The 27151-nt window shown below is 36.7% G+C and overlaps 1 protein-coding gene across 6 annotated transcripts in view; it reads left to right on the top strand.

Moving 5' to 3' along the window:
- Positions 1 to 27151, top strand: part of TULP3 (TUB like protein 3) — a 65063-nt gene that overhangs the window by 6557 nt on the left and 31355 nt on the right. The window lies entirely within an intron of this gene.

The raw sequence follows: 27151 nt of genomic DNA, 5'->3' as shown, positions 1-27151 counted from the left end.
GGGTTCCAATGTCTCTACATCCTCAGCATTACTTGTTATTGCTATCTTTTTGATTATAGCTATCCTAGTGGATGTGAAGTAGCATCTCATTGCGCTTTTTTGGATTTGCATTTCTCTAATGATGAATAATGTTGAGCATTTTTTCGTGTGCTTATTGGTCATTCCTATATTTTTAGAGAAATATCTGTTCATTTACTTTGTAAACTTTTAAATTGGGTTGTCTTTTTATTACTTAGTTGTAAGAGTTCTTTATATGTATTCTGGATGTGATTCCCTATCAAATAAATGATTTACAGATATTACCTCTTCGTCAGTGGATTGCCTTTTCACTTTCTTTTTTAAAAAAAATTTTTAGGGGCGCCTGGGTGGCTCAGTCAGTTAAGCATCTGACTTCGGCCCAGGTTGTGGTGTCACAGTTTGTGAGTTCAAGCCCCGCATCAGGCTCTGTGCTGACAGCTCGGAGCCTGGATCCTGCTTTAGATTCTCATTCTCCCTCTTTCTCTGCCCCTCCCCCGCTCATGCTCTGTCTCTCTCTCTCTCTCTCTCTCTCTCTGTCTCTCTCTCTGTCTCTCTCCCTCCCTCAGAAATAAAAGATTTTTAAAAAATTTAAAAAAATAACTGCTTCCAGCTTTTCTGATATAGAATAATGATCTCAGACTGAGTAATCTTGGTCTGCTATGTGCTAGACATATTGTCCCATTTAAGCACATAACTAAGAGGAAATTTAAATGAGACAACCAAAGAACAGAGCAGAAGTCTTTATCATCTCTGGTAATGTGTAAAGCTAATAGGGTAGGTACTATTTTATTAAGTCTGTGAAAAGTTCATACACAGTTTTAAACTGAAAATAAAGTTTTTTTTCATTAAAAATGATTTTAAGTTTACAGTAACTTCTGTTCAGATTATTTCTCATGGTTAGGCAGGGTAACTTAGTGATCCTTTCTCAGTTTCTTAATTATTTTCCATAGCCATACAACTATAAAATGGGGACAGTAATATCTAATTTTTACCTACTTTGGAAAGTCCAAAAGTAAGAGATAATGAATTAGAATATTTCTTTAAGGCATACTTAAAAGGAGTTTTTTCATCTAACTTTAAAATTAATTTATTTATAAACATCTGTTTCACGCCTTCCATGTTCTCGACATCATGTGCCATTGCCAATGTTGAGTAATGTTAGAAAGTACTGATGTTCATTAAGTTTCTTTTGTAATTTTGCTTTTCTTTTGAGTGTTTGAAGTGGTCTCTCAAAAGTCATAAAAGAAATTACTGTGGGTGTCACTTAGCTTAGCAGAGGCACTGTTTTGGCAGTTGCTCTGTTGTGGTGAAAACAAGAGAATTCCCAGGGAAGTGTAGAGTGCGTCTCCTGACAGCACAGCCATAGCATAAACACCCTATAACTGACACTGATGTGGATAAATTTAGCTTCAGTACTCACAAGCTTGCACTTGAACCAGAAGTATGCACACATTCCCTTAACAGATCTCTCCTAAAAGCGTCGACTGTATTGCTAACACAGCACGGTGCTCCTGTGGTTGTTCTGGGGGTTCATGTTGCTAACTGGGATAATGGCATCAGTTTTGATTTCTAGTTGAAAAATAATCAACAAAAATTCTCAGGGTCATGAGTTCAAGTCCCACATTGGGCATAGAGCTTACTTTAAAAAAAGAAAAAATTAGGGCTGACTGGCTGGCTCAGTCAGTAAAGCATGCAACTCTTTATCTTGGGGTTGTGAGTTTGAGACCCACATTGAGTGTAGAGATTACTTAAAAAATAAAAATAAATAACAACATTTACAGTCATTTTTTTTTTCATTTTAAAATGCAGCCATTTAAGAGCCTTCAAGCATATTTTGAGTGAACACATGTAGCAATTAGTGGAGATCAGACCAGTGTGCTTATAATTGAGACATGGGGTTGAGTAATACATAGCAGAACATTGCTGGATCCTATATTAATTTCAACCATTTATAGTTTCAAATTGTTTTATTCTTAGTTACACCTAATGAGCTAAGAAGTTGACTTAATAGGGTTACCTCGGTGGCTCAGTCAGGTTGTGATCTCACGGTTTGTGAGTTCAAGCCCTGCGTCAGGCTCTCTGCTGTCAGTACAAAACTCGCTTCAGATCCTGTGTCCGCCTCTTTCTCTGCCTCTTCCTCGCTTGTGCATGCACGTGCTCTCTCAAAAGTAAATAAACATTTAAAAAAAAGTTGACTTAATATATATTTTTAAAATGCCTTTACATGGTACTGTTACAGAAAAATTCAGCTTTTTCCTTTCTAGGTAGGGGAAAACCCAGTCCTTTCCTACTGTGTGTTTCTTCCCTGTTGTGTCTCCTCAGCTACTCACACAGAACACTTCTGACATTTATGGTCCCCAAATGTGGGGGGTTTTGTCCGTACAACAAGCAATTTCCCTGTGATACCAGGTGTGTTCCCTACAATTCAACTCAATTCTGACACTGTCTACCCAAGGTAGTGTCTGATCCCACAGATTTAAGGGCTGGGTCCCACAAGACTGTCCCCCCCCCCCCCCCCCCCCAGTTTCAGATGTCATTCACAAGCCCCGGTTATCACCTGTGCTTCTGACCAACTGGCTGTAGACTGTATGTTCCAAAGACCTCTTCCTTGGGTTCAATTAATTTTCTAGAACTGCTCACAGAACTCGGGGAAACACTTAACATTTACCGGCTTATTAAAGGATATGATAAAGGATGTGGAAGAACAGCCAGATCAAGAGATACGTAGGGCAAGGCCTGGGAGGGTCCCAAGTGCAGGAACTTCTGTCCCCATGGAGTTGGGGTATATCACCCTCCCAGTGTGGATGTGTTTGCCAACCTGGAAGCTCTCCAAACTCTCTACTTGTGGTATTTAATGGAGGCTTCATCAGATAGGCATTATCAATCATGAATTCCATTCTCAGCCCTTCCTCTTCAAGAGAATGAGTAGCCGAGCTGAAAATGTCAAGCTTCTTATCAGGGCTTGATCTTTCCAAGCTTCTTACCAGGTGATCTGCCCTTCACAGGTACAAAATTCAAAAGGTGGAAAAGAGCACATAATGAAAAGTAAGAATACTTCCCATCCCCTACCTATTTAGTTTTCCTCCCTGAAGGCAACACCGAAACCAGCTTACTGTGTATCCTTCCACAGATATTTTCTGCATTTCAGAAGAAATATCTGTATATATATTTTTCTTTCATAAATGATGGTAAATACTCCCCAATTTTCTGCACCTTGCCTTTTTCAATTAATAAAACATTCTTGGAAATTGTTCCAAGTTAGTATCCCTATGTTTCTATATATTTCCATATTTTATTTATATCGGTGCTTTTTTTTTTTAAACAGCTGCATGGTATTGATTGTATGGATATGGTATACTTTATCTAATTAGTCCCTACAGATGAACATTAGATTGTGCTATCTTTTGCTGTTACAAATAGTGCTGCAAAGTCATGTAAAGTTTATAATCATACTGGACAGTTGGCTAAAGTTGGGAAATAATAAGTTAATAAGGAGCATATATTTCCCTAAAGATGAGTTTCTCTAAGAGTATAAGTTGAATTCATTAGTGATCAGAAATTTTACATTTCATACCAACATATTTTTTAATATTTCAAAAACTAATGTTAGAGCAAATATGTGATCATTATCCACAGCTGAGCTTATTTGTTAAGCTTATTTGTTAAAGAAATAATGGAACTGTGGGAGCTATTGGAAGGTTGGAGTGGGGGAAGGGAAAAAGTGGGAACTTGTGTCTGTTACTTTTTTTTTCTTACTTCATTGACACTAGGGGCGCCGGGGTGGCTCAGTCGTTGAGCGTCCGACTTCGGCTCAGGTCATGATCTCGCGGTCTGTGTGTTCGAGCCCCGCGTCAGGCTCTGTGCTGAGGCTCAGAGCCTGGAGCCTGCTTCGGATTCTGTGTCTCCCTCTCTCTCTCTGACCCTCCCCCATTCATGCTCTGTGTCTTTCTGTCTCAAAAATAAATAAACATTAAAAAAAAAATTACTTCATTGACACTATGATAATTCCTTATGGAAGGTTCAGAGTAAAAATCACTGCTCCCTCTTTGATGCATTATATTAACAGAGGCCACACATTTTATTTGTAGCCGCTTGAATTTATTGAGTGCCCATTATTGTTTTATAAGTAGTAGGCCATTTTATTTTAACACAAAAATTTTCTTTAACATTTAATAATGTTAGTGTCATTAACTATATCTTTAACTCTTAACAAAACACATAGGCAAGTTAGAGATTCAGAAAATAATACAGATTTAATGCGTGCTTCCTATGTACCTGACACTATTCTAATCATTTTCTATTTATTATTTTGTCTAAATTTTATATAGTCATATGAGATAAAAATTATTATTATCCTTATGGTGTGCATGAGGTGGGCAGAGGTGAAATAACATCAGAGGTAGTAAGGAGCCATGATATTAAAAAGCCAGGGAATCTGGAGTCTGGATCCAGAGCCTGTCCTTAGTTTATTCTTCTGTAAAGCTGATTGACTTTACTTTCATTCTTAAATGTTTTATGAGATCGTTATTATTATCCCTTTTATTAGGGAAGGAAAATGTAGAAAAGTAAGATTGTTTGCTTCCATGTTTATGGAAGGCCTAAGGTTAGTGCTTTCAATTTAAGAGTATTGATAGGTGGGGCGCCTGGGTGGCTCAGTCAGTTGAGCATCTGGTTGAGCATCTGACTTGGACTCAGGTCATGATGTCACAGTTCTGAGTTCAAATCCCACATTAGGCTCAGCTGACACCTCAGAGCCTGGGGCCTGCTTCGGATTCTGTGCCTCCCTGTCTCTTTGTGCCCCTTCTCTGCTGGTGCTCTGTCTCCTTGTATCTCAAAAATAAATAAATGGTCAAAAAATTAAAAAAAATAAAAAGAGTATTGATAGGTAAAGATCCTAGGGGGAAGATGATAGGTTTTTCCTCCTGGACTTTGAATAGCATAGCTGTTGAGCAATCACTGGTTTGACTATGGCTAAGACAGCAATTTATATGTTTAAACAGATTGTTCTTGTCCTTTCTGTTTATCTGTCAACCAAGAGGCTTTTTTATATTTACACTAACAAAACAATTCACAAGGAAGGGTGTGTGGCTTAAAAATATAATAGAATTGAGGTAGCAGGAAACAAGAAATGATCATTCACTCTGCTCTGTAGAGAGGAATTGTATTATGTTTCCATGACAGCTCCAGAAGGAACTTTCCAGGAGTCATGAGAATTATGGTCTGTGAATGTCACTGGTTTTTAAATTCAACTTTGGGATTCTTGTAAATATATTGCAGTCTTGAAATGCCCTTTCTCTTTGGTATTTTGTCATTTGATGTCCCATACAAAAGGGTAAAATTCTGTATGATGTTGATCATTGAAAGAATTGGTCAAGGGGCACCTGGGTGGCTCAGTCAAACGTCTGACTTTGGCTCAGGTCATGATCTCACTGGTTGGTGAGTTCGAGCCCCACATTGGGCTCTGTGGTGGCAGCTCAGAGCCTGGAGCCTTCTTCAGATTCTGTGTGTCTCTCCGCCCTCCGTCCCTCTCTCTGCCCCTCCCCCGCGCTGTCTCTCTCTCAAAAATAAACAAACATAAAAAAAAAAAAAAAAGAAAGAAAGAAATAAAGAATTGGTCAGGAAAAAAGAGAAGAAAGCCTCAAGAAACGAAGACCAGGCACTACATTTGGGGGAAAAAGGGATCTCTTCATTGGTGTTAGTAAAGGTCTGAAATTTATTAAAGTAAATGTTTGCTGAGCAACTCTAGGGATGTGGGTAAAATGGGGACTTGGGGGTGGATACGGCAGCGGGGAGGGAATGCTTCCCTGTTCCCTTTTCATTGACTTTCCTAGTCCCTGATTCATCTACATCTTTTCAGAAGTTTATCAATTCACATCCATATTCACATTTAAAAATGTTTATCATATGCATATAAAACAGTGAAAATAACTTACATGTAGTTCATTAAAATTATTCTGATTTCTTTCTTACAAATGCTGTGTATAATCTCACAGGTACACATGCCAAAATTCCTTGGCAGTGGGAAATAAGGAAGCGAAGGATGTCACAATATGACAAAATATTATGACTCAGTGATTGGGAATAAATGTATTAAAATATCAGGTGCTTTCATTTGAAAGGCATATGGGAAATTTAGACTTTTCAAAGGAGTTCTAAAGGAAAAAAATTTTAGAGTTGTATTTTGAAAGGGTCTAAAAATATGGAGTACAAAACCTTACTTTACATTGGTTGATGGTATCATTGAAGGTAATGCCAAGAGGGTAAAAGGCAGTATCAATTCTCCTAAAGAAAATTACCTGTTTATGAATGTTTATATATATCCATATTTTTTCTTAGATCTCAATTCTGTGTCCTTTCTAAAAGAAAGTTTGAATTAGAGATGGCAGTTGTAACTGACCTATCAATTTGTGTCAGATCCAGTTTTAGGTGTCCTAGTATTCTTGGTTACAAATAAAATGTAAAGTAAAATATTCTTTCATATAAGGGTTGAGAGCATAAGCTTTGGAACCAGGCTTCCTGGGTTTGGATCCTGGCACTCTCATTTACTGATTGTGGGACCACATAATTTAGCTGTGCCTCAGTTTCTCCAACTGTAAAATAAAGGTTAAATTACTTTTTGAAAGGTTGAATTACAATAAAATAGCCTATACTGAACTCAGATCTCAGATCTCTCAGAGCCAATTAAAAATCCCAGGAGAGTCTGATTACTTCAGCCTTTATCAGGTGTGTATTCCAGTCTGTCAGTTTATGGCCGTGGAAACAGGCCTATACAGAATAATAAGCCGTATAAACATGTTCCAGACGTCCAGTCTTGTCAGAAATAGGGGATTATTTTGGGGAAGGCAGGAACTTAAAAGCACAGTATTGATACTATCATTTTTTTTTAATTAATAGATTTTACTGTTTAGTGCAGTTTTATGTTTATAGAAAAATAAATGGAAGTACAGAGAGTTCCCATATAGCCCCTCACCCACCCACCCCATTTCCACTGTTATTAACATTTTGCATTAGTGTGATACATTTTTTATAATTGATGAGCCAATATTGATACGTTATTATTAACTAAAGTCTGTAGTTTACATTAGGGTTCACTCTTTGTATTGTGCATCCTGTGAGTTTTGACAAATGTATAATGGCATGTATCTACCATTACAGTATCATAAGAATAGTTTCACTGCCCTAAAAATCCTCTGTGCTCTACTTATTCATCTCTCCACTGATCTTTTTGTTGTTATTTATTTTATTTTTTAAAATTCAAGTATAGTTAACATACAGTGTTGTGTTAGTTTCAGATATACAATATACTGATTCAACAATTCTATACATTTCTCAGTGCTCATCAAGATATGTATACTTAATCTCCTTATCTTTTTCATCCATACCCCTACCCACCTCCCCTCTGGCAACCACCAGTTGGTTCTCTGTACTTAAGAGTCTGTTTTTTTTGTTTGTTTCTTTTGTTGTTGTTGTTGTTCATTTGTTTTGATTCTTAAATTACACATAAGAATGGGATCATATGGTATTTGTCTTTCTCTGGCTGACTTCACTTAGCGTTATATCCTCTAGGTCTGTTTTTACTATCTCTGTAGTGTTGTCTTTTCCAGAATTTCATGTGGTTGGAATCATAAAGTATATACAGTTTTTTTAGATTGGTGTCTTTTAGCGGTGCCTGGGTGGCTCAGTTGGTTAAGCATCCGACTTCAGCTCAGGTCATGATCTCACAGTTTGTGGGTTCGAACCCCGTGTTGGGCTCTGTGCTGACAGCTCAGAGCCTGGAGCCTGCTTTGGATTCTGTGTTTCCATCTCTCTCTACCCCTCCCCTGCTTGCTCCCTATCTCTCTGTGCCTCTCAAAAATAAAGAAATGTAATAACAAAAAAAAAATATTGGTGTCTTTCACTTATCACTAGACCTCCATGTCTTTTTTTTCCTGTGGCTTGATAGCTCATTTCCTTTTATCACTGAATAATAATCTATTGTGTGGATATACCACAGTTTGTCCATTCACCTATTGAAGGACATCTTGGTTGCTTCCAGTTTTTGGCAATTATGAATAAAGCTACTGTAACCACAATGAAAATATTCATGGGCAAGTTTTTGTGTGGACAAAAGTTTTCCACTCATTTGGGTAAATACTAAGAGCACAATTGCTGGATTGTATGATGAGAGTAGGTTTAGTTTTGTTAGAAACTACCAAACTGTCTTCCAACGCTGCTGTGCCATTTCATATGCCCACCAGCAATAAACAAGATTTCTCATTGCCCCACATCTTTGCCAGCATTTGGTGTTGTCAGTGTTTTGGATTTTAGCCATTACAAAATAGGGATGCAGTGGCAACTCATTGTTTTGTTTTTGTTACTTTGCCATTCCCTAACGGCATAAGATGTGGAACATCTTTTCATATGCTTATTTGATATCTGTATATCTTCTTCGGCAAGGAGTCTGTTTAGATCATTTGCCCATTTTTTAATTGGGTTGTTTTCTTATTGATGAGTTTTAAGAGTTCTCTGTATATTTTGGATATGACTCCTTTATCAGATATGTGTTTTGTAAATATTTTCTCTCAGTTGGCATTATTTTTCACCTCTCCTGGCCTCTGCTTTTCTATGGTGATTTCCTAGTTGGCAGGGCTACACAGTGCCTTATACTGTTGGTTAGCGAGGCTCCATATCACCAGCAAGTGGTGATACTAACATTAGGCTTCCTAGCAAAATTCTCACATATGTATCACAGGATATATAGGAAGTTGTAAACTTCCTTTTTCTAATATTCACCCCCTCCCCGATATAACAGAAGAACAAGAAAAAAGGAAAGGTTACTCCCAATTCTAATATCGCCTCTTTTTCCTGCGTTCTCTTCACTTCACTTTTCCATATGGGAAGTAGTAAACTTGATGATCTTTTGAGGCTACCACAACAATTTGCCACCTTTAAATTTATTTTCATATATTCTTAGCTAGTTAAATAAGAAATCCATATTTTTGTGTTTCTTTTATTAGTAAGATGGAGGTTTTGAAAGATTGTGGGAAATAACTCACTTTGTCAATAGCAGAGTAGAAAAGAGGCTCTCTTCTCTCTACTCACTATTCTGTTGTCACATCCATTAGAATTACTGTTACTGTTACATTAACACCCTGTCCTTGCTGTAAATGCTGATGCTGTCTGGAGTGGACTGTATTGCCATTGTAGCCTCTGGTACTTTTTTTAAGCACGAACTTTGGTACTTCAGGTGAGTTTATAAAGATACACGGGTAGGGTTGCCTGGGTGACTCAGTTGGTTAAGCATTTGACTTTTGATTTCGGCTCAGGTCATGATCTCACAGTTTCACACGTTCAAGTCCTGCATTGGGCTTTGTGCTGACCCTGCAGAGCCTGCTTGGGATTCTCTCTCTCTCTGTCTCTCCCCTGCTCATGCTCTCTCCGTCTCTCTCAAAATAAATAAATAAATTAAAAAAAAAAAAAAAAGGATATACGGATAGTTCCCCAATTTATAGCCGTATTTATGTTCCAATTGTTAGTATGAATTGGTTGTTCAGCATTTAGGATGTTTTCCTATAGAAAAATCTTTCAAATGAAATTGGATTTCCAGAGCAATACATAAAAGTAAATATAACTCAAGTTTATGAAACAATTAGTGATTGGGGCACCTGGGTGGCTCAGTTGGTTAAGCTTTTGACTCTTGGTTTCAGCTCAGGTCATGATCTCATGGTTCTGTGGGTTCAAGCCCCACATCAGGCTCTGTGCTGGCAGCACGGAGCCTGCTTGGGATTCTCTGTCTCCCTCTCTCTCTCCTCTTTCCCCACTTGCTCTGTCTCTCTCGAAATAAATAAATAAACTTAAAAACCCAATTGATTATTTATTTATCATGGTTTGAGGCCTTTCTGAGCTTGACTGGAAACCTAAACATTAATTATAAGAATTTTCATGGAAGGGCACCTGAGTGGCTCAGTCAGTTAAGTGTCCAACTTCAGCTCAGGTCATGATCTCATGGTTCCCGGGTTCGGGCCCTGCATCGGCTCTGTGCTGACAGCTTGGAACCTGGAGTCTGCTTTGGATTCTCTGTCTGTCTGTCTCTCTCAAAAATAAATAAACATTAAAAAAAATTTTTTTTGAGAATTTTTATGGAGAAAATTGTTCTATAATTGACTTAGATCATGGTAGATAAAGGCATATTGTTCATTTTTTACATTACTCATCTAGGATTACCTACTCTGAGAATGATTTTGTCATTTGTATGTATAGATGTTCCAAAGTTGAGGATGCCGGTCTAATCGCCTAAGGGGAGGAAATGCCACTAAACTTCTACTGGGTAGATTGTACCTATGTTAATGTATTTTTCACAGGGTATTGCAACCATCCAACTATATTTGGTACTCTCATCAGACTTTGACTAGTCAGTACTCAGTAGACTGGTCTCACCAGACTCACTGGTCTTCTTTCCTCTGTATCACCAGGGTACTCGATGGTCTTTTTTATATTATGCTCAGTATTGTCAGAATTAAAGAGTGAATTCACTGTACTGGCCTGTGGCCTACCTTCGGAGCAGTGAACAAAGTGGATGCTTTAGCAGCCAATTTCCAAAGCACTTTTATGTATGTCTGCATATACTTTCACACATAACTATCTGATACTTACAAACAACGTGAGGTAGATACTACTGTCCACATTTCATAATTGATGCAACTAGGGCTTAGGTGTATGAACTGATTATTGAAGATTAAACAGTGAGGAAGTACCAGAATCAGAATTTGAACCAGATTTTCAGACTTCAAACACTAAGCTTTTACTACTACTACTATTATCCTTCAAAACCACTGATTTTTATTCTCCTCAAATATAAAATGTGGAAAGCATCAGGATTATTTTGGATAATCTGGGCTATTTGGCCATTGTGGTGTCATGGAGCATTGCTTGAATTAAAAAGCAATGCAGTATTATTTTAAAAATGAGAAAATAATGACACTTTAAAGAGCTGCTGGTTGTACCTGTTACATTTTTTCCCCCTTCGGTAGTCCTTGGCTTTTATTTTATTTACTAATTTTTAGCATTCAGGTTTAAAATTTTTATGTAATGAAATCTATCAGTTGTTTCCTTGATACTTTCTGGGCTTTATGTCTTGCTGTGACTTTTCTATAGTTCACACTATAAAAACATTAGCCTATATTTTCTCAAATTTATGTTTAGTGTTTTTTTCTTTTTTTATTGTGTTAATATATACATAGCATAAAATTTACCATTAAGCTTTTCTCTTTTTTTGCCATTAACCATTTTTAAGTGTGCTGTTCACTGGAATTATATTCATTCACGTTCTTGTGCAACCACCCCCGTCCGCCCTCCATCACCAGAACTCTGTTCATCTTGTAAAACTGAATGAAACTCTACCTGTAAGACAGTACCTTCTCATTCTCCCCTCCCCCCCCCCACACCACCCCCCAGCCCCTGGCAACCACTATTCTTTCTGTCTCTATAATTTAGACTATTCTAGATTAACTGCTATAAATGGAGTCATATAGTATTTGTCTTTCTATAACTTTGTGTAGCATGTGTCAGAATTTCCTTCCTTTTTAAGGCTGTATAATATCCCACTGTTTGTATATGCCACATTTTGCTTATCCGTTCGAATGTTGATGGACACTTGGGTTGCATCTGCACTTTAGCTATTGTGAATAATACTGCTGTGAACATGAATGTACAAATATCTCTTTAAGACCCTGCTTCTTTAGGGTAAATACTGAGAAGTGGAATTCCTGGTTTACATGGTAATTCTGTTTTTAATGTTTTGAGGAATATCCGTACTGTTTTCCACCATGGCTGTACCATTTTACATTTCTACAAGTGGTGTACAAGGGTTCTGAGTTTTTCACATCCTTGCCAACTTTTGTTTTCTGCTTTTTGGATAGTAGTCCTCCTCATATGTAGGAAGTGGTATCTCATTGTAGTTTTGATTTGAATTTCCCTAATGATCTGTGCTGTTGAAGATCTTTTCATGTGCTTATTGGCCATTTGTATATCTTTGGAGAAATGTCTTGCCCCTTTTTGAATTAGACTGTTGAGTTGTTGTTGGTAATTGTTGACATTTAGGAGTTCTCTATATATTTTTGGTATTAATCCCTTATCAGATATATAATTTGCCAGTGTTATCTCCTATTCTGTGGGATGCCTTTTTATTCTGTGTATAGTCTCTTTTGATATACAAATTAAAAAATTTGTCGTGAAGTCCATTTTGTCTATTCTTTTGTTACCTGTGCCCTTGGTGTCACATCCAAGGAATCATTGCCAAGTCCAATGTTGTGAAGATTTTGTCCTGTTCTAAGAATTATTGTTTTAGGTCTTATGTTTAGGCTCTTGATCTTTTTAAGTTAATATTTGTATGTGGTGTTAGGTAAGGTCCAAATTTATTATTATTATTATTATCATTTGCATTTGGATATTAAGTTTTCCAGCATCATTTGTTGAAAGACTATCCTTTCTCCACGAGAATGGTCTTGACACCCTTGTCAGAATCATTTGACTATATATTTGAGGGTTTATTTCTGGGGTCTCTATTCTATTCCTTTGGTCTGTATGTGTCTTCTAGCAATACCACACTAATTAGCTTTGTATAGTGAGTTTTGAAATCAGGAAATGTGAATCCTCCAGTTTTGTTCTTCTTTTTCAGGATTATTTTGACTATTCAGAGCCTCTTGAGATTCTTTATGAATTTTAGAATGGGTTTTTCTATTTCTGCAAAAAACATCATTGTGATTTTGACAGGGATTACTTTGGGTAATATTGACATTTGAACTGTACTGTCTTCCAACCAATGAACATGGGATGCATTTCCATTTATTTATGTCTCCTTTATTTCTTTCAGCAATGTTTTGTAGTTTTATTTGTACAAATCTTTCACCTCTTTGGTTAAGTTAATTCCTAAATATTTTATTCTTTTTGATGCTGTTGTAAATGGAATTATTTTTATAATTTCCTTTTAGGTTGCTTATTGTTTGTGTATAGAAATGTAATTGATTTGTGTGTGCTGACTTTGTATCCTGCTACTTTGCTGAGTTCACTTATTAGGTCTAACAGGGTCTCTTTTGTGTGAAGTCTTTAGAATACTCGGTGTTTAAGATCATATCATCTGCAAACAGAAGTAATTTTACTTATTTCATTACAGTTTGGATGCCTTTTATTTCTTTTTCTTGCCTAATTGCTTTGGTTAGAACTTTCAGTACCATGTTGAATAAAAGTGATGAAAGGGGCGTCCTTGCCTTGTCCCAGATCTTAGAGGAAATGCTTTCACCATTGTGTATTGTTTGCTGTAGATTTTCATGTATGGCTTTTAGTATATGGAGGTAGTTTCCTTCTATTTTTATTCTGTTGAGTGATCTTGAATTTTGTCAAATGCTTTTTATACATCAATTTTTTTTTTTTTACTTTATTGATGTGTGCCTGTTTTTGAAAAGCAGGGTGATGGAAAGAACATGGAATTTGGTGTCTGACATATTTGCATTAAAATTTGCTTTGTTTTTTCTAATTTATATGACCTTAAGCTTGGCTTAGTGAGTAACTTAATCTCCTGGGCCACCGTTTTTTCACCTATAAAATAATATCGACCTTCATGGTTCAGATGAATAGTAAATAAGGTTTATATGTATAAAGCCCCTTAACACTCTCCCTAGCAAATAGTAGAACCTCTGTCTTACCCTTTACCCCAGTGACATGTGATTATTATTATTGTATTTCTGTTGTTGATAGGCTTTTGTTATACTTGGCATTGGTTGGGCATTGGTTAAAATTATAGACAGTTTTTTTTTTTTTTACTTTTATTTTAAGGAGAATTGTGAAGTTATAGTAGACTTAATAAGAACCAGATGGCTAAGTAAATTTAAAACTATTTTTAAAGGTAAAGTTAAAATATCTATGGTGTTAGGATACATATGGTCAAGGTATTTTTTTTATACCTGTAAACAGGTTATCTAAATGTGGACTACCAAGAAAGATAATTTTCACTTTATGTGTGATCCGCAGTGCACTGCTGGTGGAGTGTGAATTGATGTAGTTTGGGAAGCTATTTGGTAATAAAACTAGTCATAGCTTTTGACCAGTCTTCTCATTCCACAAAGGATTTAGATCCACCCTGTAACTTAGTGAGCCTATTTCTGGGAATCTGTGTCAAGAAAAAACCTTGAGGAAGAAAAAAAAAAAGAAACCTTGAGGGGTGCCTGGGTGGCTCAGTCGGTTGAGCATCCGACTCTTGGTCTCAGCTCAGGTCTTGATCTCAAGGTTGTGAGTTCAAGCCCTGCCTTGGGCTCTGTTTTGGGCATGAAGCCTACTTAAAAAAGGAGAAAGAAATTTTGAAATGCAGATATAAACTGTACATTTTATTTATTTATTTATTTATTTATTTATTATTGAGGTATAATCTATATACAGTAAAATACACATTTTAAGTGTACAGCTCAATGACTATTTTACCTATGTAGATATAGAACATTTCTGTCACCCAGAAAGTTTCCTTTGCCCTCTTTCTGGTTATACTCTACCTGTCACCCCACAATGGTAACCACTGCTCTGACTTCTATCACCATATATGCTTTTGCTGGTTCTTGAACTTAATATAAGTGAAACCATGCAGTGTATACTCTTTTGTGCAGGGCTGTTTTCAATCAGCCATAATGTTTTTGAGATTTAACGATGTTGTTGTGTATATTACCAGTTTGTTCTTTTTATTGCTGAGTAGTGTTCCATTAAATGAATATGCTACAATTTGCTTATTTGTTCTCCTGTTCATAGATATATGATTCTAGTTTTTGGCTTTATGAACATTCATGTATAGGTCATTTTGAGGACGTATCTGCTAATTTCTCCTGGATACATACCTGTAACACTTATTGTTATTAAATTTAAAACAACATAAGTATCCAACAATGGAGAATAGATTGGTGTAGATCAGCATGTAATCCTGACTACAATAATGGTCAGTGGAAGAGGACGAAAAATACAGGTGTGAAAGTATTGTGAAGGCTGAGGTGAATTCCTTGTTCATTCCTGTATCCTTAGTGCCTACCTCTCAGTGCCTGATACGTAGGACATGCTTAATATTTGCTGGCTGAATTTAATGAAAGGAGACTAAGCAGCAGCTAGGTAAGGGTGGAACCAAGGAGTTTTCAAGAAAACAAGGGAGGAACATGTTTCAGTGAGGAGCCTGTGGTTATTTTTGTCAAATACTTTAGGCAAATCAAGGAGGAATGAAGGGTGAAAACAAAGTGTTATTTTTGGCAATCAGAGAAAGAGTTTCAGGAAAATGAGAGAATAGAGCCAGGCTGCAGCGAGTTGAGAAGTGAATTATAGTTAAAAAAGTGACAGTGAGTGTTGATAATCCTGAAGTTATTTAATGATGATGGAAAGTGGAGATAGATTCATAGCTTTATAGATAGATAAGGTCTAGGAAGGTATCTTTTTAAAGAAAGATTGTGAGCTGAGGAAAGGCACTACTAGAGATCGAAAGACGGAGGATACAGGAGCAATATGCATTGTTAATTCTGGGGAAACGGGACAGAATCAATTCACCAGTATCAGAGTTCACTTTAGGGAGAAGAACATCTTCCTCTGTGATAGGAAGAGAAAGTGTGTTTTTATAAGGTTGGAGAAGATGATGAAAATTTGCTTCTCAAATTGTTACCTCACCTAAGTAAAGAGGAGCTATGTGGCCCTTGGGCCCTCTTGGGAGAAGAATAACAGAATGGCTGAAACCTAATTCACATGGTATGTTTCATTCTCCAACTTACATGCTTTTAAAAAAATTTTTTTTAAGTTTATTTATTTAAGTAATCTCTACACCCAATGTGGGGCTCCAATTCCTGACCCTGAAATCAAGAATTGCCTGCTTTTCCAACTGAGCCAGCCAGGCGCGCCTCCAATTTACATGCTTTTTTATTGTGTGAATTTTTGTGGCAAGCCTGACCTTAGATCTTTGTGTCCAAATATTTATAAAATGTCTGAAATATGTGCATGGGAACACATTTAATATATTGGAGATATATTTAATATGTTGGAGATTTTTCATCATGATAATTTGCAAAAGCTTAAAATATATGGTTTGCATTGATTTAACACTATATTGATACTCATACTGTAGTTGGAACTGGATTGTGAATTATTTACTCATTTAATTCCCTTTGTAGGTGGATTTAAAAAATAGCTTTATTGAGGTATAATTGATATACGTCAAACCCCACATTTAAACTGTATGTGTTGATGAGTTTTGACATATGTATACACCTGTGAAACCATCACTACAGTCAAGATAATGAACCCCAAAAGTTTCCTTTTGCCCTATTATAATCCAATTCTTCTCACTCTCAGAAACCCACTCCTTTTTGTCACTACTGATTTAGTATCTTTTAGAATTTTATGTAAATGTCATCTTATAGTATATTCTCTTTTTTGTACTTAGCAGAATGATGTTGATATTCATCCATTTTGTTTGTGTGTCAATAGCTTTTTCCTATTTATTTCCAAACGGCATCCCACATTAAATTTGTGTATCTGTTCATCTGATGAGGGACATTTGGGTTGTTTACACTTTTTGGCTATTGCAAATAAAGCTGCTATGAACATGCATATGTAGATATTTTTTGTGGACATATGCTTTCATTTCTTAGGTAGATTTCAGAGTGGAGTAGTTGGATTAAATAGTTGGTATAATTTGACTTTTGTTTTTAATGTTTATTTATTTTTGAGAGAGAAAGAGAGAGTGCAAGCAGGGGAGGGACAGAGAGAGAGGGGGACAGAGGATCCAAAGCAGATTCTGTACTGATAGCATAGAGCCTGATATGGGGCTTTAACTCACGAGCCAGGATATCAGGACCTGAGCCGAAGTCGAATACTTAACCGACTGAGCCATCCAGTTTGGCGTTTGCTGTTTTAAAAAATTACCTGGAAGTGGTTGCACATTTTGCACACAAATACTGGTTGACCAGCAATGTGAGTTCAAGGTGCTCTACGTCTTCACCACGTGGTATGGTCTGTCTTTTAATTTTTAGCTTTTCCAGTGGTTATGTATTGATATCTTATTTTGGGTTTTTTTTTTTTAAGTTTATTTCTGAGAGAGAGACAGTGAGAGTGAGCAGCAGAGGAACAGAAAGAGAGAGGGAGAGAGAGAATCCCAAGCAGGCTCCATGCTGTCAGTGCGAAGCCCATTGTGGGCCTCCAGTTCATGAACCGTGAGATCACAAGATCATGACCCAAGCTGAAACCAAGAGTTGGGAACTTAACCAACTGAACCACCCAGGCGCCCCAATCTCATTGTGGTTTTAATATGCATTTTCCTAATGACTATTCATATTGATCATCTTTCCAAATACTTATTGACCATTTGTAGATCTTATTTTATGAAATGAATGTTGAAACATTTGTCCAATTTTTAATTGGGTTGTCTTCTGAGTAAACTGGTAAGACTACCTTTGATTTTAAATATAAATCCTTTGTTGGATATGTATTTTGCAAAAAGTTTCTCCTCATCGGAGCCTTGTCCTTTAATTTTCATAACAATATCTTTTTGTACAACAAAAGCCACAGATGAAGAGAACATATTTTTTATTGAGGTATAATTGACATATAACATTATATTAGTTTCAGGTGTACAACATAATGATTCAATATTTGTATATATTGTGAAATGAACACCACAGTGAGTCTAGTTAATGTTCATAACTATTTATAGTTATAAAATTTGTTTTTTCTTGTGATGAAAGCTTTAACGATCTCTCTTGGCAACTTTCAAATATTCAATACTTTATTATTAACTATACCCTAAATTTCCATCACTTATTTTGTAACTGGTTTATTTTATAACCTTTTGACCTCCTTCACCCATTTTGCCTAGCCCCCACCTGCTTCAGGTGACCACCAATCTGTAAGCTTGGTTCCACAGATAAGTGAGATACAATATTTGTCTTTTCTCTGATTTACTTCACTTAGCATAATGCCCTCAAGGTTCATCTATGTTGTTGCAAGTGGCAAGATTTCATTCTTACTATGGTTGGATAATATTCCATATTACATCTTTATTCATTCATCCATTGATGGACACTTATGTTACTTCCATGTCTCGGCTGTTGTAAATAATGCTGCAGTGAACATGGGGGTGCAGATATCTTTTCAAGTTAGGGTTTTCGTTTTCTTCAGATAAATGCTAGAAATAGACTTACTGGATCATATGGAAGCTCTATTTTTAATTTTTTTGAGGAACCTCCATACTGTCTTCCATAGTGGCTGTACCAATTTACATTCTCACTAACAGTGTACAGGTTCCCTTTTCTCCACATCCTCAACGACACTAGTTTTTTTTGATAATAGCCATTCTGACAGATGTGAGGTGATATCTCATTGTGGTTTTGATTTGCATTTCCCTGATGGTTAGTGATATTGAGCACCTTTTTATGTATCTGTTGGTCATCTGTCTGTCTTTGGAAAAGTGTCTATTCAGATCCTCTGCCTGTTTTCAAATTGGATTGTTGGGGGGAGGTTGCTATTGATTTGTAGGAGTTCTTTATATATTTTGGGTTTTAACGCCTTATCAGATATATGATTTGCAAATATTTTCTCCCATTTAGTAGGTTACCTGTTGATTTGGTTTATAGTTTCCTTTCTGTGCAGAAACTTTTTAGTTTGATGTACTCTCTCTAAAAGTTTCCTTTTAAAAAATATATTTTTTTTACATTTTATTTATTTTTAGAGAGGGAGACACAGAATCCGAAGCAGGCTCCAGGCTCTGAGCTGTCAGCACAGCACCCAGTGCGGGGCTCGAACTCACAAACCGTGAGATCATGACCTGAACCGAAGTCAAACGCTTAACCGACTAAGCCACCCAGGCTCCCCTAAAAGTTTCTTTTTGATGAAGTCTAATTTGTTGATTTTATTGATTTTTTAGTATGTGTATTTAAGTGAAAGGCATAATAAAATGTACAGTTTTTCTCCCAGAAGTAGGAGTCAGATCTTTTATTAAGTATGAATAATGGACTAGATTTAAGAATTTAAAAATTACATTGCTTTATGTAGTTATTTGTCTTCAGGTAAACCTTTTTTCCTTCATCTTTCCTGTAATATCATCTAATAGTTCATTGTCACACATAGTACATTTATTTCTGATTGAGTTGAACCAGATTTTCATAAATTGCTTTATTGTAACTTCACACAGGCAGCTAATTACTAACAATTTACAATTATGAATTCCTCTAACTAAAATGAATAAATTGCCTTCGAAGTTGTCTCCTTTATCAGTCCGCATTGGCATTTATTGAATTTATGTAATAAAGCAGGGTAAGCCTTTCCTTGTTTCTTAACTAATTCCTGAGACTAAAAACGATCATTTGTGATGTTATGAAGCAATATTGCAATCAGTAAAGGAAGTACTCACTCAAGTTACTATTAGAAGAGCCGTGGACTGTTCATAACCTTCATTTTTGCAAGTCTTAGCCTGCTGTGCTCCTGGCAAGAATGGTGTTTACTCCCTCCAGCACCACAGAAGGAGCTGTTTAGCCACCTGCATCCCTGGCCAAATTGCAGCGAAGTGCTGATTACAGCATCCTTATTATCTGGCACCGTGTAGGAGGTGGCAAGAAGCACTCCCTGACTGTATTGCAGCAATGGATTTTGTGTTAGAAAAAATTATCCTTTTTTTTTTTTTTTGTATGCGTAGAGAACTTGACAGGAATGCTAAAAGTGTAATCATAGAATCTAGCATGTTATTGATACATTATTAAATGCTTCGAACTATTTGGCAACATGGTCTGTTGGGTACAGCCCTAGACTAGCAATTCAGTGAGTAACATTTTAAGGTGGGCTCTTGAGTGTCTCAGATATTTGATCTTGGGCAAATTTCTTTATTGTTCATACCATCTCCATTCCTTAGAAATACTGTGCATGTAAATTAGACCCTCGACTAAGGGGCATGTGGATTTTTTTTTTTTTAATTTATTTTGAGAGAGGAGGAGGGGCAGAGACAGAGGGAGAGAGAATCCCAAGCAAGCTCCTCACTGTCAGCATGGAAGCCAATGCGGGGCTCAATGTGGGGCTCAAACTCACAAACCATGATGAGATCCTGACCTGAGCTGAAATCAAGAGTCAGACACGCAACTGGCCGAACCACCACGTGCCCCAGGGCATGTGGATTTTTAAGTGTACACATTTAGGAAAATGTCTGGTTTTTTGTTTTTTCCCCTCAAGTTTCTTATTTTGAAAAAATTTTAATATATTGAAATCAAGCAAGGAAAATAAACCGATAACCTATGACTTTCACCTAGAGTCATTACTTATTAACATTATCTCTTAATATCTCACTTTTAAAAATCTTTTAAAGGAGACTTAAAAAACAGTTGTAAAAACGTAAGAGAATTCCCTGGCTGAGCTTCCCCTAATGTTAATATCTTACATAATCATAGTAAATTATCAAAACCAGGACATTAATACTGATTCAGTACCATTAGCTAATCCACAGGTCTTCTTGGAGTTTTACCAGTTTTCCCACTAATGTCTCTTAATAATTTGGGATCCAAATCCAGGATCCTGTAGTCTACTTAGTCATCATATCTCTTTAGTGTTCTCCAACTTGCTTAGTATCTCAGTCTTTCTTTGCCTTTCCTTTTTTTTTTTTTTTTTTAATGTTTATTTATTTTGAGAAAGAGATGGTAAGCAAGCGAGTGGGGGTGGGGCAGAGAAAGAGGGAGAGAGAATCTCAAGCAGGATCTGCACTGACAGTGGAGCCCCGATGTGGGACTTCATCCCATGAACTGCAAGATCATGACCTGAGCTGAAATCAAGAGTCAAACACTCGGGGCACCTGGGTGGCACAGTCGGTTAAGCGTCCGACTTCAGCCAGGTCACGATCTCGCGGTCCGTGAGTTCGAGCCCCGCGTCAGGCTCTGGGCTGATGGCTCGGAGCCTGGAGCCTGTTTCCGATTCTGTGTCTCCCTCTCTCTCTGCCCCTCCCCCGTTCATGCTCTGTCTCTCTCTGTCCCAAAAATAAAATAAAAAACGTTGAAAAAAAAAAAATTAAAAAAAAAAAAAAAAAAAGAGTCAAACACTCAACTGACTGAGCCACCCAGGTGCCCCTTTGCCTTTCCTTTTTTAAAAATCAAAGTATAGTTGACATACAGTGTTACATTAGTTTCAGGTGTTCAACATAGTGATTCAGCAAGTCTATACTTTATGCCATGCTCACCATAAGTGTACCTACCATATGTTGGCATACAAGGCTATTCTAGTATCATTGACTACATGCCCTATGCTGTACCTTTTATCTTTGTGACTTATTCATCACATAATTGGAAGCTCGTACCTCCCATTCTCCTTCATCCCTTCTGATCTTGACAGTTTCGAAGAGTACTGGCCTTTTATTTTGTAGTGTGTTTCTCAGTTTGGGCTCCTCTGTTGTTTCCTCATGATTAAATTAAGGCTGTGCACTTCTGCCGAGAGTGCCACAAAAAAATGACACTGTACCTTTCTCAGCACATCATATCAGGAGGAGCGTGATGTTGCTGTGTCTTCTTACTGGTGATGTTAATCTTAATCATTTAGTTAACGTGCTGTCTTCCAGGTTTCTCCATTATAAAGTTACTCTTTTTCCCTTTGCAATCAGTAATTATCCTGTGGACAGATACTTTGAGACTATACAAATATCTAGTTCCCATCATACTTACACCTACTAATTTTAGTGTCCATTTATGGTTCTTGTCTGCAATGGTTATTACTGTGTTTGCCTTTGGTGACTTTCTATTTCCATCATTCCTTTTATCTTTTTTTTTATTAGAAAATTTTTTAACATCTATTTATTATTGAGAGGCAGAGAGAGACAGAGCATGAGCATGGGAGGGGCAGAGAGAGAAGGAGACACAGAATCCGAAGCAGGCTCCAGGCTCTGAGCTGTCAGCACAGAGCCTGACGCAGGGCTCGAACTCACAAACCAGGAGATCATGACCTGAGCTGAAGTCGGATGCTTAACCGACTGAACCACCCAGGTGCCTCCCTTTTATCTTTTTTAATTGGATTTTTTTTCTGTAAGGAAGAGGTGTACCTTCTTCATTTATTTATTCATTCATTGATTCATTGATTCTAATCATTATGGACTCATGGATACTCAGAGAAATGTGGCTCCCCCCATCCATACTACCCTGTTCCATTATTATTTCCACCTTATTCCCACGCCTACATGGCCACAATACTATTATCACATTAATATGCTAATATACTCTTATTTAAAGCACAGTTCAGAGTCAAATATCCTTAGTGCACCCATAATAGTCTTTACTGTGTGTATGTTATGATTAATATTCAAAGATTATGTGTTATATTTTCTTGCTAGAAATCTCTTAAGTCTCTCCACTTTAATCTAGAAAAAAAATTTTTTTGGTCTCTTAATAAGGATGTTTTTCTCAAGAATTCTGAGAGTTGTCTTGCAGAATTTCCCTCCATTTGGTTTGTTTCCTCTTGAATAGATTTAGGACAAACATTGTTGGCAGGAATATTGCATACGTGATATTGTTTTCTTCTCGATACATCACATCAGGAAATACCTTATGTCAGTCTGTCCCATCATTGCTGAATCTGTTCATTTGGTTAAGGTGATATCTGCTAGATTTTCTCATTGTAAGGTTACCTTTCCCTCTTTGTAACTAATATAATCTGTGGGGAGATACTTGAGATTGTGTTGAATATCTTATTTTACTCAATGGTTGTAGGATCCATCAATGTTTCTTGCAAGAGTCAATTATTAATATGGTGGTTATAAAATGGTGACATTCTACTTCCATTTTTCATTCTATATTTATTAGTTGATTATTCTGTAAAGATCTTTGTTGTGCCATTTATTTATAATTAGTATAGACTCATGAATTTTTTAATAACAGCTTTATTGAATGAAATATAATTCATATACCATACAATACACCCATTTAAATTATACACACTTCAGTGCTTATTGGTATATTCATAGAAATGTGCAATCATCACCACAGTGAATTTTAGGATGTTTTCATCCCATGCCCTTTCGCTATCATCCCTTAACTTTGATCCCCACAAGGCCCTAAGCGATCACTTACGTACTTTCTGCCTCTATGCATTTGCCTATTCTGGACATTTCATAAAAACAGCATTATATAATATGTGGGCTTTTGTTGATTGGCTTCTTTCAGGTAGCACAATGCTTTCAAGCTCTTCTACTTATGGCAGAATAAATCCCATTGTATAGATAAATCAGATTTTGTTTACCTATTTATTAGTTGATGGACCCTTGAGATGTTTCTACTTTTGGGCCCTTGTGAATAATGCTGCTATAAAAAATTGTATGCAAACAGCCATGTAAATATACTTAACACTGCTGAACTGTCCACTTAAAAATGGTTAAGATATTACATTTTATGATACATGTTTTTACCACAATAAAAAATTTATGGAATGTCCATATTTTAGAATACTAGCCATTTAATATTATATTTCAAAAACCTATATAACATAAAAGATGCTTATGATATAATCTTGAGTTAAAATGATATAAAAATCATAAATTTTATTTCAAATATATAAAAATTACTAGAAATATTTGTAAAGATATTTTCTTGTTAGCAGGGATTATTATCTCATGAGGGTAGGATTATGAAGAGACTATTTCTTTATAAATTTTTACAAAATCTATAAGATGAATATGCTTTATTTTTACAACCAATGAAGAAAAAAACTAGAAAGAAAAAAATCATACAAAAAGAGTTTGTCACCAGCAATCTTCTTGTAACACATATATTATCTCAAAAATCCTTTCAATTAAAGAAATAATAGGGTGAATAGGTGAAAGGCATTAAGGGGCATTAAGCTTCCAGTTATAAAATAAGTCATGAGGATGAAAAGTATGGCACAGGGAATATAGTCAATAATATTGTAATCATGTTTCAAGGTGACAGATATAGTGACTACACTTATTGTGGTGAGCATTGTGTGTGTGTGTGCGTGCGTGTGTGTGTGTGTATAATGCACATATATATAATGGAGAGTAGTTCAAGAGAATGGCGTTCTGTGGGTATTATTCTATGCTGCACTTCAATGTTGGATCTATGTTGTTTTTATAAGATGTATATTTAGGGTTTTTCCTGTTTGTATCCAGTAAATAGGAAATTTTCCATGAGAAAAATGGGAGAAAATATAGTACGTAATTCCATTTCTTTTACACTGTAGGAATTCTTCTTGTTTTATGTTGATTTATGAACCAGGCTTGGTTAGGCCTGCCATTAAACAACTTTGTTTTAAAGGAAGGAGAGAGTATTGAAGGAAAAAATGCAAATTTAGTAAGATCATCTTCCAGTTTAGACCAGAAATTCTAGTTCAGATTAATATAAGTATATAAAATATGTTATTTCTGGTAAATTACAATTTAAAACTAGAGCTCAAAGGAAGCATAGCTCTTGATGTATAGGAGGTATCTAAATGTTATAATTATATAGCATATTTTTAGTGCTTTTGTTAAGGTCATAACAAAACCTGTTCAGCTTGCTCAGGCTTGATGAAAGGAATTACATGGTGTCGAGATTGGCATTGAAGATACAGCTGGTTTCCTCACTCTTAGCGTCTTTAACAGAAGTGTTTGAGAACTTTAGATGTGTGTGAGAATTTAGCATGATTGAGATTTTAGCTGTGTGTGTGTGTGTGTGTGTGTGTGTGTGTGTGTGTGTGTAGAGGTGGGGGTGGGGGTGGGATAGGATGATTTATTTTCTATGCCAGGGGGTTTTGCAATTCTAGTTTAGTGTTGAAGGCAAAGTGAGTTAGAGGAGAAGCAGGATTCATAGCAGTAGCTGTTGAAAATACCAGCACGTGGGGCGCCTGGGTGGCGCAGTCGGTTAAGCATCCGACTTCAGCCAGGTCACGATCTCGCGGTCCGTGAGTTCGAGCCCCGCGACAGGCTCTGGGCTGATGGCTCAGAGCCTGGAGCCTGTTTCCGATTCTGTGTCTCCCTCTCTCTCTGCCCCTCCCCCGTTCATGCTCTGTCTCTCTCTGTCCCAAAAATAAATAAAAAACGTTGAAAAAAAAAATTAAAAAAAAAAAAAAAAAAGAAAATACCAGCATGTAACAGTGCATTTTTTTTTTACCATGTTACCTGTTCCTGTGTATTCATACTTTTTTCCCTATATATCCTAATATTCTTAATTTTTTGTCTTAGTTGCTTTATAGAGTTTTTCAAATTTATACTAATATCCACTAAATACTAATAATATTCTAGTACTGTACTCATAAAGCTAGGATTTAAAAATATGTGAATGAATATTAAAAATATTAAGGAAAACAGGAACATGTCTAGGAGAACTGTTAGGGACCTACAAAGTCAAGGCCTGAATACATCATATCTGACATTTTTGTTTGTTTGCTTGTCCCTCCCTCTTTTGAACTGGGATAAAGGAGATGATTTATTTTAAATACCCAACAGGTTTTTAAGCATATAGTTTAGAAGGAAATTAATAGAAGGAAACTGTCAGAGAACCAGGATGTCATCTATATCTAAGGGGTTATGAAATATGCTTACAGGTTCAGGCTGTAAGCTTGGGTGGCTCAGTCGATTAAGTGTCCGGCTTCAGCTCAGGTCGTGATCTCACTGTTGGGCTCGAGCCCTGCGTCAGCGCAGAGCCTGCTTGAGATCCTCTGTCTCCTTCTGTCTCTGCCCCTTCCCTGCTCACGCATGTGCTCTCTCTCTTTCTCTCTCAAAAATAAACATTTAAAAAAAATCTGCTTATAGGTTAGTAGGCAGGAGGAGTCTTGGAGATAGTACACAAATTCCAAGTTGTTATGCATTATTAAAATGCATAAAACTGGGGTGCCTGGGTGGCTCAGTTGGTTAAGCGGCCGACTTCGGCTCAGGTCATGATCTTGCGGTCCGTGAGTTCGAGCCCCGCGTCGGGCTCTGTGCTGACAGCTCGGAGCTTAGAGCCTGTTTCAGATTCTGTGTCTCCCTCTCTCTGACCCTCCCCCGTTCATGCTTTGTCTCTCTCTGTCTCAAAAATAAACGTTAAAAAAAAAAATTAAAAAATAAATAAATAAATAAATAAATAAATAAATAAATAAAATAAAATGCATAAAACCTTCTAAAATGTGTGAAGGTAGTGGTAAACCACTAAGCTGTGGGTAGATGCTTTGGTATTTTTACCTCAAATGCAGGAAAAGCCATGCTTCCCTTGGTAACCATGGAATTTATCTTCTCAAATAGATTCTGATAGTAAGCTCCAGAAAAAATTATAATTAAATAATAATTACTATTATTATAAATAATAATAACTGAGAACCATTTCTGCCTTGTTTCATTCTCTACTGTTTCCAAGAATTCTGAGTCACAAAATAAAATCTTAAGTTAGAAAATTTTCAAAAATAGAAATGGCTTCAGAGAGAGTTTTTTTAAAAGTTCAAAAGCATTTGGTTTATCAGTTGAAAACAGTCATTGGATTCCATTTTTGTTGTTGTTTTCTTCCATCAAACAAATCTGTCTCCTAGTGGTGTTAAGTCTTGTCTGTTCAACTGTATTTATAGTCTCCTTCCATGACTGGCATCATATTTTATTAATGGCAAACTTGCAAAGTAAGTTAAATGACTTGCCTAAATCTTTTTATGTTTATTTTTATTTTTGAGTAAGAAAGAGTGCAAGCTGGGAAGGGGTGGCGGGGGGGTGGGGGGGGGGGGGTTGTGGACAGAGGATCCGAAGTGGGCTCTGCTCTACTAGCAGTGAGCCTGGTGGAGCCCAATGCAGGGCTTGATGTCGGGCTCGAACTTACGAACCATGAGATCATGACCTGAGCCAAAGTCGGACACTCAACCAGCTGAGCCACCCAGGTGCCCAACTTGCCTAGATCTTAAGGAAATCAGTAGGCTGTAGTCAGATGCTATACACAGTTGTTGGGGTGGGGGAAAATTCCCCCTACTAATCTTGGTTCTTTGGGCTGGTCTAACAATTAAAATGACACAAAATAGATTAATGGGAAGAAAAATTAATTTTGTACATGTGGAGGTCTCATAGATATGGAACCTAAGAAATGACCAAAGTAGGCAGTTTATATACCTTTTAGAGAAAGAAACAATAAATTTGTGAAGAAATGACAAGACAAAGAACCTTAGTCTTGGCTACTAATTA

The sequence above is a fragment of the Neofelis nebulosa genome, chromosome 8, assembly GCF_028018385.1.
Source record: "Neofelis nebulosa isolate mNeoNeb1 chromosome 8, mNeoNeb1.pri, whole genome shotgun sequence".
In the NCBI taxonomy this organism is placed as follows: domain Eukaryota; kingdom Metazoa; phylum Chordata; class Mammalia; order Carnivora; family Felidae; genus Neofelis; species Neofelis nebulosa.
This window is presented reverse-complemented; position numbering and strand designations above follow the sequence as displayed.